Below are 12,630 nucleotides of genomic sequence, written 5' to 3' on the forward strand. Positions count from 1 at the left end.
AAATGTTCTTCAGAACATTGACTCTAACCCATTTCTTGAAATATCACAGAACCCTTCAATTCAAAGAAAGGATTTTCACACTTCCCCCTTTAACTGTTTTTTCTAGATACCTCTATGTGTGTGCCCTTTAATTTTAAAAGATCTTTACATGGGATCGGGGTAGGGATGGGGGTTAAAAATACCGCCCTGGGTTTTGGCGCCCACTCCTTTGTCTGGGAAGAACAAGGCTGGGATTCAGTCCGGACAGCCCCTTTTAAAGACCCAGACCCGGGACGCCTCTGGTTTCAGCAGCTCAGTCCGCTGAGTTATTGACTGCGGGCAGCAGCAGTCCCTCAGGTTGATTTGTGTGGAAAGTGAATCCTCGCTGGCTAGGCGTTCAGCAGAAGCGCAGCAGCCGCAAAGCCAGCCAATTATTGTCGGTCCTCCCCTCTAACACCGCTCTCACCACCTATACCCTCCTTTCTGTGTCGGTCTCCACTTACCCCCACCCACTTTTCCCCGCGCGGACGGAGCTGAGCGGGGGCTCCCTCCCGGGAGCGTGTCTAGAGCTCGGAGGCAGCTGGTAGGGGGTGAGTGCGCCACGTGCGAGCGCCCCAGGCGAGGAGGAAGCGGGCTCCGGCCCTTCTGGGGGCCTGCTGGGCCTGGGCGCGCGGAGGGGAGGCCGAGCTGTCTCGGCGGGGCGTGCACCGGGTGGCGTCTAGAGCGGGGAAGTCACCGCTTGGGAGCGGGTTGGCGGGGGAGGCAAACGGCCGGTGGCTTGGCGAGGAGGCCGCGTGGCGGGCTCCCGGGAACGGAGGAGGACGCAACGGTGGTGGGTGGGTTTTGGAAACGGGCGGTGGCGGCCTCAGGGGAGGTGCCTTACTGGTCTGGTGGGGGGACCTGGAGGATATTTACCCTCGGTTGGCGAAAGACGACCCCGCAGCTCTGGGCGCAAGCGCCGAGCCACGCACAGAGTGAGCCCACCCACGCACGTGCACAAAGCGCTGGCACGCGGTCGGCGGCCGGCGGCACAGGCGACCCGAGCGCTCCGCTGCAGCACTTCGCAAGCCTGGGAGAGCGAGGGGGTGGTGCGCGCAGGTCGGGCCGCCGCCCGGGTCCAGCGCCAGCCAGCCTGCTTTCTCACCTGGCACACCGGGAGGAAAGGACGGGGGTCCCCGAGCTGGATTTATTAGCCCAAGCTCTCGGGGGGTCCATAGGACTGTTTTAAAAAACCAGCAACCAACCGTTGGCTCTAGCAGTGAAGCTCCCTCAGTGGATATGTACGCATCTTGGCTAGAGAAAGGCCACAAACTACAAGGAGAAATGGGATACGAGGGAGAAAACACAAAAAATCCCCCAAATTTCCTTTCCTCTTCCATCTCTCTTTATTGGTTTGCACGTGAGAACAGTACGGGGATCTCTTGCCAAATTATCATCACGAAGTGGAAATGCCTGTGCTGTTTTTCTGTCTATGGAGCTCTGGGAAGATTAGTGCTCCAAAGGCGTAGTGCTGTACCTGGCTGAATAAATCAAAGATGTAGAATGTTTATCTTGTCATGTTCTTGAAGCTATAAGCTGCTACCAATATGGCAGTCCCTGGCCCCATTGTGGTTCTTTGAGTTAAATAAACTTAAATAAAATTTAAAATCGGTTCCTCAGATACACTAGTCACGTTTCAGGTGCTCAATAGCCACAGGCGGCTAGTGGCTACCTTATTTGACTGCCCGATTTTAACGTTTCCATCATTACATAGAGTTCTGGTGGCATGTGCTGCTATAGAGTTTTAAATGAATATGGTTAAAAAAAGAAAGAAAGAACCTGCTTTATGATACCAGTAAATTTTAGGACACTCTTGGCATTTGTATTTCTTGGCACTAGTGTGAAAAGTTGTAAAGTCAGAATTTCAGTATCTTCCTGCTGAAAGAGGTCTTAGGGAACACTTTATGCAGTAACTAATTTTTTACAAGGAAGGGAAGTTAAGAGATGTGCCCCCAAATCATGACATCGATTTGAAAAGAAGATAAGGTCACCTGACAGGGTATAGTACACTTTGTGCCAGCCCAGGGCAGTTGCCTGGAGTTAGTGAAGCAAATTAACTCTCCAGAAAGGTGACCTGACAGAAGATTTTAGACAACAGTACCCTTTTACAAGAGAAAAATATTTCTAAGTATTCTTCCAGGAAGAAATTCCATTTAATAAAGAATAAGGTGTATGGGGAATGATGCTATCTCCCAAACTAAAAATTTATTATTGGTAGTGCCATGGATTTGTATAATGCCGTTTTAAAGAGACTAATTGGTATAACATTGTACTTACTTCTATTTAAAAAATTCTGAGGGAATGGAATTATCCTTTTAAAGTAACAGCTGAAAGCACTCTTAAGGGCAGGGAAGAAAGGTGTTACATAAGGTGAGAATTGTTAGCAAAGCATAATCTTCCTCAAATTCGATGAAGGTGTTATCAGGTATATTGATTATGTCTTGGACTGATATCACTAGGGTGGCATTTGACTGGAAATGTTTATAACATGAACAAAACTTAATTACAAATTACACTATTTGAGACATGAAAGACAACAGCAGACATCATACAGATTTAGAGGCAAAGCACAAACTTTCTAACTTCAATGCTTTGGTTGGTTGGTTGGTTTTGCCATGATTATCCCCTATATTTCTTATTGCTATTTTGGGGTGAAATGTTGGTATTAATTCTGGCCATTTATGGTAATTAGCTTTTAAGTTAACCCTTAGTGAAGGACCCCTAAGTGTTCAGATAAGAGTACTCATGAATGGTAAATACTTTTTAAAAATAACAAGAAAATGTGTTTTAAAGCTTGAATTTCTCCTGAGCTGATGCATATTTGAATTAATGTCTTATTTCTCTTACAAATTTACCATTTGCATGTGGTTCATGGTAGAAAGCATTCTTCCCATTCTCCCTGAAATCTGATAGCCTAAGAGAAAATCTTTTAAATTCTTCAAGTGCTTGCAGTGTACTAGAAACCTCAACCTCTCCATGGCTGACTACTGAAAGGCTAGTCTGACTAGGGAGAATCTATGTGATCAAAAGCCAGTTGGCTCTATCCCGTGGTAACCATATGGTTATGCACAACTTACTGATCCTCCCTTTGCCTCAGTTTCCTCATGGATAAAATGTGGAACATAAAGTGCTTACCCTCAAAACTTTGTTATGAGGATTCAATGAGCTATTCAGTGTGAAGCACAGAGCTAGGAAAGTGGTAAACTGCAGTAAAAGTTAGCCATTCTTATTCTCCTGCAAAGGATTTCTACTTCTCCACCATTAAGTTCCATCTTCACCCATACTGGGCTGTCACAGTAGGAAAGGTTGGAGAAGTAGGTTGTAAGAGAGGTGGGGATTAGTTCTGGATGAGATCTGTTTGTGAGTTTTACCTTCAAGAGATAGAGATCTCTTTAAGCCTAAAATTTCCTGACTCAGTGGCTATAGGTTGCCTTATTTCCCTTTCACAGGAATGGTGCCTCTAGGATACTTTTGGGCTTCCTTTGTCTTTATTTATTTATTTGTTTTCCTGAGGTATGCTTCCTTATACTTGTTAGCTGCTTGGTTGTTGAAAAGGCTCTGGAAACTCCACGTCCATCCTTTTTTCACCCTGGTTGACCTTTTTATGCTGTTGTCAGCCAAGAAGACATTGATATCTCTGGTCTCCCGCTAGCTTGAATTCTTTAGGGCAGAGCTTGCTCAGATTATCTCCTGATGTCATTCCAAATGTCTGATGGCCATCTATGGCAACGGGGCTCAGCAGAGGCCTGCTGGAAAGCAGGGAACTACTAGAAGTAGTTCTGTGTTGGACACACAATCAACTTTACAGCTATGTCTAGGAGACTGTTTACCACTTCTTGAAAAACAGAAACCATAGCATTTTGCATTTTTTTGTTTATTTAATAAAGTCCCACTTGGGATGTGTATGATTCCTGTTGATGTCATGATAGGTATAAATATGCACTACAGGAAAAAAAACAGACTCAAAGATCGTTAATAAGCCTTTTATATGTGGTATTCATGTTAGCTCTCCTCACTAAGAACGCCAAGTTAAGACAAAAGATTCTTGAAAGGAGAGAATAAAGCTACCACATTACCTTGTTTCCTCTCTCTGGGTAATTTTCCAAATGATGGTTTCTTACTTAGCTGAGAACTTAAATATTATTTCTAAAATATATCATTTATAAGCTAAAATTTTAAACCAAACCAAACAATATAAAATTGTATTTTTTCAAGAAGGCAAGATCACGTATAGATTTATATGCTTCCAATACTCACTAGATTTAAAAACAAGGAGATACATAATTATATCTATATTCTAATTTACTAGGTAGAGAGAGAATTAATTTTCATTATTTGGGATAAAGTTTCTCTAAATTATTTTGGAATATGATGAGAACTAAAAGTAAAATGCCATAAAACTTTAAAATTTAAGTCAGTGATTAAAACCAGTTTGTTTTCCCAGTGGACACTAGTTCATTGGGTCAAAGACCCAAACCAAAGAGGTCTGATTTCTTATAGGAGGTTTTTAAAATAAATTGTAGCTAAATATTTCTATATAAATAATATTCACATTATTAATACAAATATATTTGCAGTGTATGTGCGAAAATAACACTATCTTATTAGAATGTGGGTTGAAATAAGTAAGTTCAAAGTGCATAATATTTAATGGCCACTCACTAATCAGTGTTGGATTAATACTGTATTAACTGCTTTATAAGCTTTATTTCTTTTTATCTAAACAACAACCTTTTAGAAGGTACTACTGTTCTCTCCATTTTATATAGGTTTAAAACTAAAACTTAGAGAGGTAACATTACCTGCCCCAGGTCACATAGCTCTTAAGTGCCAAAGGATGTGGAACTATGTTGGTTTGTTTCCAATAGATGCCTTTAGCTCCAATGCCATACTGATTCATTATACTCATAAACTTTGCTCACTTACAGGGATGATGAGAGCAGGAGATGATATAATCGATATTTTTTCCCCAACAGAAAAGATTTCACAAACATGTGTCTAACCCTGTGTCATCCTCTTCAAGGTAGATGCTTCAGGAGGTTATTTACTTATTTCAGTAATGACGTCTTTGCATTTAAGTCTCAACAGAAATATCCTTAGGAATTTGCTCTGCAGTCTTAACAGTCTGATTGTTGGCAAATCATTATCGTTAAGGATGAATTTGTTGCTGAAACTAAATCCAAACCAAATGTAATGAACAAGGTGCTTGATAGAAACTGTGATGTGATTATAAAGCAGCAGATTATTTGATATCTGCCTCATAAATTGATACTAATCGCAGATACAAAAGGGAAATTTCAAGGGTGTCCCTAATATGAATGTGGTGTAGCCTTTAAGGAGACATTTTAGTGAGTAACACTCATGAAAGGTCTGATCACTTTTTAAAAAGTCAGTTTCACTAATGAAAAGTTGTGCATCATTGTATGAACATTGTGGGAAATACCTTTTCAGAGAATGTACAACAGACAGGAAAGAGTAAATCAGAGACCCTGGGTTAAAATCCAGGCTCAGATGCTTAATAACTGTTTGACCTTAATTTTCTAAATGTCCTCATTGTAAAATGGGGAAAGTGGCGGAACCTCCCCTGGATGATAATTTTGCTGACAAGAGGACATGAAATTGTATTTCTGTAGCCGCTTAGTGCTTGGCATGTAGAAAATGCTCAATAAATGTTAGCTATCATTATACTATTTCATTTTCGAGGGCTATCACATATTCTTGAAAAACATCTCAATGTCAGTTATCTAACAAATTTTAGAAGCTGACTTCTTTTCTATCAGCTTTCGTGTTTCAAAGCAGTTTTATTTCATATTAGAGCATTTCATATTTGAAATAAATATAAAACATTTATGACAGTATGTTGATCAAACCAATATACATTATATCAAGAAGTCTTATGTTTTGGGGTGACCAATTTATATTATCCTCGTCAGTGTTCCATATAATATTCTTCTCAGAGAATTTTTTTTGTATTCATATTTGATTTTATCAGACTTATGAAAATAATTATATATCCATTTGCCCAGAATAAGGCTACATCAGACATCTTCTAAATTGCTTATTGATTACATAATCTTACTCTTAAATTTAAGGAAACTTAACATAAATGTAGAATTAGTGGCTTCCTATTAAATCTGAGTTTTTAAGTCCTTTCGAATCAACATTATCTCTGTGGTAAGGCTGCTGAGGCTTGCCTTTGTGTCACCATCTTCCCTCTACTCACCTTCAGCTTGTCCTCCTTTCACTCTGGCATGCTCCACTCACCCAGCAGCAATTCTTAAAATCAATAATAGCTCTTTACTGAGCACGGCCTTTCCCTGATGTGACCCACAAGGTCCTTTCCTTCCTCAGAAGTCTCTTTATGTTCCAGAATTCTCTTGGACTGTGTTCTACCAGAGGAGACAGGCACTCCAACCCCATTTACTTAGTGATGCAGTAGAAGTGTGTTACTCCTTTAAATGAACTTCTCTTCAAAAGTTTTCTGAAAAAAAGTTTATAATCCAAAGGAGTATCTGTGATTACACACAGATTCCCCAAATTCCCTGCTGTGTTGGTCAGGAGATGCTTTGGGGAGGAGACTCTCGGTATGTCTCAGCTCCCTCCTGCCCGCTGCCATTTCATTTGCTGACATAGGTATGTCCTGGGTGCAAATCAGTGGGAAGCCTGGCTCTTACTTGAGGAAGAAATTTCATTGTTCTTGAAAAGGTTGGGATTGGAAAACGTGTTCTCTATCAGCAAAATATCCTGATCCTTGAAAAGTTGTCTACTTATTATTTTAAAAAAAATTGGTGCTCTTTAGTACCTGTTGTTCTGGTCACCTTTTCTGTTCCCTCTTTGCATAGGAGGCACACAGTTACTGCAGGTCCCATGGGCCACAGCCTACCGTGTTGTCACTTGGTCTCACTCTGTGTGCACTCCCTTCAAGTATCCCCACTCCAAAAGCTACCAGAGGTGTAATTAGTGATTATTCTTCCAGAAACATCTTGAAGGGGGTATAAGAACCCTGTGATGAGAATAGTGTTACTACCTGGATGAGGGAAGAATTTGGAAGTGCTGGGGAGAGATACAAGCTTGGAGGGAAAAATGCATTCTGCCCTTTATCTCCTCCGTGAAATCACTGATAAAGCATCTTCCTATGTGCAAAGATGGGGCACATAAATATTTCCCAACCTTGTATACAAGGCATTAAACCTGTAAATATGGAGTATCCATATCAAATGGAATCACTTTATTCAGAAATGAAGAAATATGATTCTAAGTAAATAATTTTGAACGCTACTTAAAGAGGGATGCATAAGAAACATTCTACAATTTTTCTGTTCCTTTTGACCCCTTCAGATATAGTTAAATAGCTCATCAATAGATTTACTCCCATCTTTTCCATTTCCTTCCTCTTCCCCTTCTTTCGCCTTTCCTTCATCTTTTCTGCTCCATCTCTTTGCTTTCAGCTGTAAATCTTTTATTTTCAGTTGTAAACTCAGCAAAGCCCCCCTACCCCTGACACAACTGGTTATTAACAGTTAATCAGATTTTTTTCCATTGCTTTGGAAAGCTACATTTTTTTGTGTCACAACCATAGGGTTTCTTTAATAATATTTTTCTATTTCTCTGAATCACTTCAAAATAAAATACCACTAACAAAGGAGCTTACTTCTAAACAGTCGATGATGTATACTGTAGACAATATGGTCATAGAAGAGTTTCTATGATTATTTTTGTTATTAATCACTATAATTACTCTTTGATTACAATGGTGATTAACTCACAGTGAATAAAGCACATGCTTATCTTGTTTATCTAGTATTTGCGAAGGATTTGTGTTCATCCATCCATACATTCTCACCTCACCTTATGTAGCTGTGAGACTCTAGTTTGTGTAGCCTATGGCCACAAAAATGACTTGCACATGGGAGACTGAAGCCTGTGGTTTCCTTACATTATCACTAGGCTGTAACCTCTTAAACTCCATAGGTCAGCGATGATTAATTGAGTATTCCAAAACTTGAATGCGTATGCATACATACTTATAATAAGCACTATCTGTGCTGTTTTTACATGACTTCCCCGAAGCGTCAGTTCAAGCCATTTTTCAGATTTCAAGCTATACTATCTAGTGCCTGAAACTTAAGTAGAACTTGAGAATGATTTTTGGCTTATCACTAGTATTGGGAGAACCTTATCATTTGCCAATCCACATGCAAATAAGTAAAATAAATAAACTACTTAAGCACAATTATATCAGACAGTAAGTAACAGTGGACATATAACATCTGTAGCTGTATCCACATGTTCGCTTTGATCTTTCAGGACCTGAGATCCCTAGTTTCTAGTTTTCTTGCTACTGTAGAGCAGAACTGACCTCTTTTTTTTTTAACATCTTTATTGGAGTATAATTGCTTTACAATGGTGTGTTAGTTTCTGCTTTATAACAAAGTGAATCAGCTATACATATACATATACATATATCCCCATATCGCCTCCCTCTTGCGTCTCCCTCCCACCCCCCCATCCCACCCCTCCAGGTGGTCACAAAGCACCGAGCTGATCTCCCTGTGCTATGCAGCTGCTTCCCACTAGGTATCTATTTTACATTTGGTAGTGTATATATTATATGTCCATGCCACTCTCTTACTTCGTCCCAGCTTACCCTTCCCCCTCCCCGTGTCCTCAAGTCCATTCTCTAGTAGGTCTGCGTCTTTATTCCCGTCTTGCCCCTAGGTTCTTCATGACCTTTTTTTTTTTTTTTTTTTTTTTTTTACATTCCATATATATGTGTTAGCATACGGTATTTGTTTTTCTCTTTCTGACTTACTTCAACTCTGTATAACAGTCTCTATGTCCATCCACCTCACCACAAATAACTCAGTTTCGTTCCCTAAAAATATGGAACGCTTCACGAATTTGCGTGTCATCCTTGCGCAGGGGCCATGCTAATCTTCTCTGTATCGTTCCAATTTTAGTATATGTGCTGCCGAAGCGAGCACCAGAACTGCCCTCTTAAAGAAGAGAAGGCTCTAGTGAGGACTGAACAATCGAGCACAGAGAACAGTTTATCAGAGTGCCCAGATTTCTGGCCCCCACTGCAGGCCCGCTGAGCCTCAGCCGCAGGAATCTGCATTTTAACTAGCTCCTCTGCTGTCTCTTAATGTACGTTTTCTTTGCAAGCCACTGCCTTAATGTAAGGGTAAGCGTAAGATCTGTGAAGTCCTAATGCCATAACCTTCCCTTTTCTCCATTATTCGTTCCTGTTCTCCCAACTTATCTTAACAAGTTTTATGGAGCTTTTAAGTTAGTGAATGCCTGTCAAAATAGTAAGAATGAGAGTTCAAAATGGTACGAATCTTTCCATTGCCTGTCTTGGTTCATATTATAAACAAGCAAAAAAAAAGACGTGTGTCACATCTACTCTGCCCATGGTAATTAGAAAACTAATTAAACAGTGTGAGGGCCTAATTCTCTTAAATTTCTGTTCACTTCTTCATCTTCACTTATCTAAGGGGTAGTGCTTATCTTTTCTTGGGTGGAATATGCTCCTGGGATTCCAGAATCTCCGCAAAACCTGTAAAATGAGCTTTGGCTCCAGGAACCTCTACCTTTAGTGACAACTAGCCTACAAACACGTGCATGCTTCAGTGACTGCCAGCTGCTGTGAGCCTAGATTCCCTAAACCCAGAACTAGCATTGTTCTTGATCACTTAAGAAATGTGACTTTTCACGAAAGAGGCGTTCAATCAATACAAATGTTCCTTATGTCCTTGTAATTACCTCTGTCTGCCGAGTAATTACTAGGCATGAGGGGCCTTTACAACACAGGCATCCCAGGCAACACAGGGATCCACACTCCCAGCCTTTGAACCTCTCTTCATACCCAGCTGCTTCCAGCTTTCTCTTGGATCCAGATATTTATAACACTTCAGATTAGGGGTTCTCTGCCACGCCTGTTTCTTGTACCGATGTTTTTCTGACGTGAACAAACATATTCACATGCTGGCTTACAGCAGTGAGTGTAGTGAATGTTTTTTTGGTTAAAAAACGTCTCCCTACTGTATAGCACAGGGAACTATGTTCAATATCTTGTAATAACTTATAATGGAAAAGAATCTGAAAAAGAATATATATGTATGTATAACTGAATCACTTTGTTGTACACTTGTAACACAACATTGTAAGTCAACTATACTTCAATAAAAAAATTTTTAAAGTCTCCCATTTCATAAAACTGAAAACATTAAATGACCATTAAGTCCTTTGTGTCAACTCAGCCTTATAGAATACACTGAAAAGTTCAAAGCTATGAGTGATATTATCATTTTGAGGCGAAGACCTTTCATGTTCCATTTACCCAAGTGGGAAAAATATGGCCAGCCGAACAGTAGTGTATTACAAAGTGATTTTGTTTTGCCTGCTGATTTCATAGGTTAATACTGGTGTTTTAAGTATTTGGAATGCTGACATGGTGGGCTACTTACAGCAATAGGGAGAGGGCAGGGCATGCCATTGCAGGCAGAATCCCACCAGTATGTCCTAGAATACTTTTGGGACTTCACACCCAGCAGAGGAAACCCCTTCTATTGGATAACTAAAACTTCCTTTCCTATGATTTACACACAGCCGAGCAAAGAGTCTCATCTATTCAATAGCCTCACAGAGGTTACAGGAGTTGTTTCCAGTTACAAAATGACTTAAGTCGTGAAACAGAGACTGCAGTTTAGCTGCCTACTTCTGCTCTGGTGCTCTTTGGACAGCAGTCTTCAGCTCTAAGGGGAAAACATTTATGATCCTTCAAAGGCAGATGAGGGAAAAGTCATTCAGTTTCACTAACACCCCTTTGAGATGCAGGGAGATGATTGAATTTATTTGAAAGTCTTGTGATTTTGCATATTTTGCTATGACACCCCTGTCTTTCCCAGTTGTTAGAAATGGATATTATTGTACTGATTATTTTGCTTGCAATTGATTTGCATACTGTTATTGCATATTGTTAAATGGTTTGCTGATTAATGACTAATGTTGATTTGGACTAAATGTAATAGAATAAGCAAATTCATTTGTAAATTTAGATATATAATTTAGTTGCTAAATGGTATCATAGAGCTGTTGGAGATTATTTTAGATGAATTCCTTGCAGGGAAACCCTGCCCACATTTTCCTCCCGTATCCTATATCAATGTTTTAAGCTCCCCACTCCTTTTTAAAAAAATTCATTTCCAAGTCTGGATTTTAAGCAAACACTTCTCAAAGGCAAATATTTCTCCAAAGCCCGGGGTTAATATAAATTACTTTAAATTCAGAACGTGGTAGGTATCTCCTAAACAATTTCTTTTCTGAAGGGTCAGAAAAAATTCGAATATATTTTCATGACCTTGAATCAGTGTGTTGTGCAACATTATCAAAAAATTATAGCAATATAAATTTTTATTAATATAATTAATAATTATATGAATAAGTATCAGATACTTATATTAATACAGGATTATTGAGTTATAGAATTTCTTAGCTGTTAGGAAACACTTGCTGATGAAGCCTCTGGGGTCCAGAGAGGTTTAGTAATTAACACACATACATACACAAGCTAGTTAGTTGTTGAGTCAGTTATGTGAAGGTTTAATATATTCTGCACTTCAGTATTATACATATGCTTATACTTTGGTATATTTGGTATTTTTAATTATCCCCTAATATATAAAATAAATTTCAACCAGACTTTTCATTTCTGCATTCATCTTCTAAACATATATGTTGCCATTGATTATATTTTATTTCTGCTACTTCATATACACCATAAATATTTTCAGTTTGGAAATCAGTTTAAATGGTAAAGAGAAACTAAAAAAGAATTTATACCATAGATATTTTAACGTATTTTTGCTCTTTGTTAAAACTACATTTTAATATGCTCTGATAAAATTGTATCTCTCTAGTGAGGTATTAAATTTGGTAACTGAAAATGGTTCTCCAAAGAAATGTAACTCACATTAATTTTCCATGTGCTCTTTTTTACTTATAGTTTTACAGTCCACATGTTTTAAGTCTAACAGAAAAAAAAAATCATGAAGTTGTGAGACAGGTCCAAGTCTACATCTACATCCTCAGGTTGGTGACCTTGGGTAAATATCATTTTTGTGCTTCTGTTTCATTTTCTTTAAAATGAGTAGTTGAAAGCTTCAAAGACTCTTTCAAAGATTCCATGAGCTTAAAAGGAGATTTGATTGAAAGAAATGTGTGGCCATCATTACCTGGCTGCTTAGTATTTTCATGGACACATACTTGTTCTTACATCTGAAGTTTCCTTAAGGAAATTAACTCTTTGTAGGTGTGATATATGGACATTGAGAGAAATGGGATAATAAGAAAAAGAAGGGGAAACAAGTTAGTGACAAAGGAGGCATGGTAGGCAATTAAAATGATTCCTCTTTTACCTCTTTATATCTACAGTCTAGTTATTCCTATTTGAAAACCTACTGGCACCAGGTATTATCAACAGGGATGAGTAATATGTAATTTTTATCTTTACTGGGTTACATTTGGCCCACAGACAGTTGACAGCTGTCAGTCAGGTGGCTGGTCAATGAGGAGATACATATAAAGCTGCCAAAATATTTTTGTTTCTTT

General features: G+C 39.2%; 1 long non-coding RNA gene and 1 other non-coding gene across 3 annotated transcripts in view; one reads left to right on the top strand and one right to left on the bottom strand.

The window, feature by feature from the left end:
- Positions 1 to 412: 412 nt before the first annotated feature.
- The window catches only part of LOC137757134 (uncharacterized), a 154,681-nt gene continuing 142,463 nt past the window's right edge, over positions 413 to 12,630 (top strand). Inside the window, exons 1-2 of one of the 2 annotated variants that reach the window (XR_011072299.1) lie at positions 413 to 569; positions 12,026 to 12,125. This is a non-coding gene — a long non-coding RNA (uncharacterized lncRNA). The remainder of the gene's footprint in view (positions 570 to 12,025; positions 12,126 to 12,630) is intronic. The other variant, XR_011072300.1, reaches the window with a different exon arrangement.
- Positions 8,896 to 9,002, bottom strand: LOC137760387 (U6 spliceosomal RNA). Its single transcript, XR_011073333.1, has one exon. It is a non-coding gene; the product is annotated as a U6 spliceosomal RNA (small nuclear RNA).

The sequence above is a fragment of the Eschrichtius robustus genome, chromosome 2 (assembly GCF_028021215.1).
Source record: "Eschrichtius robustus isolate mEscRob2 chromosome 2, mEscRob2.pri, whole genome shotgun sequence".
In the NCBI taxonomy this organism is placed as follows: domain Eukaryota; kingdom Metazoa; phylum Chordata; class Mammalia; order Artiodactyla; family Eschrichtiidae; genus Eschrichtius; species Eschrichtius robustus.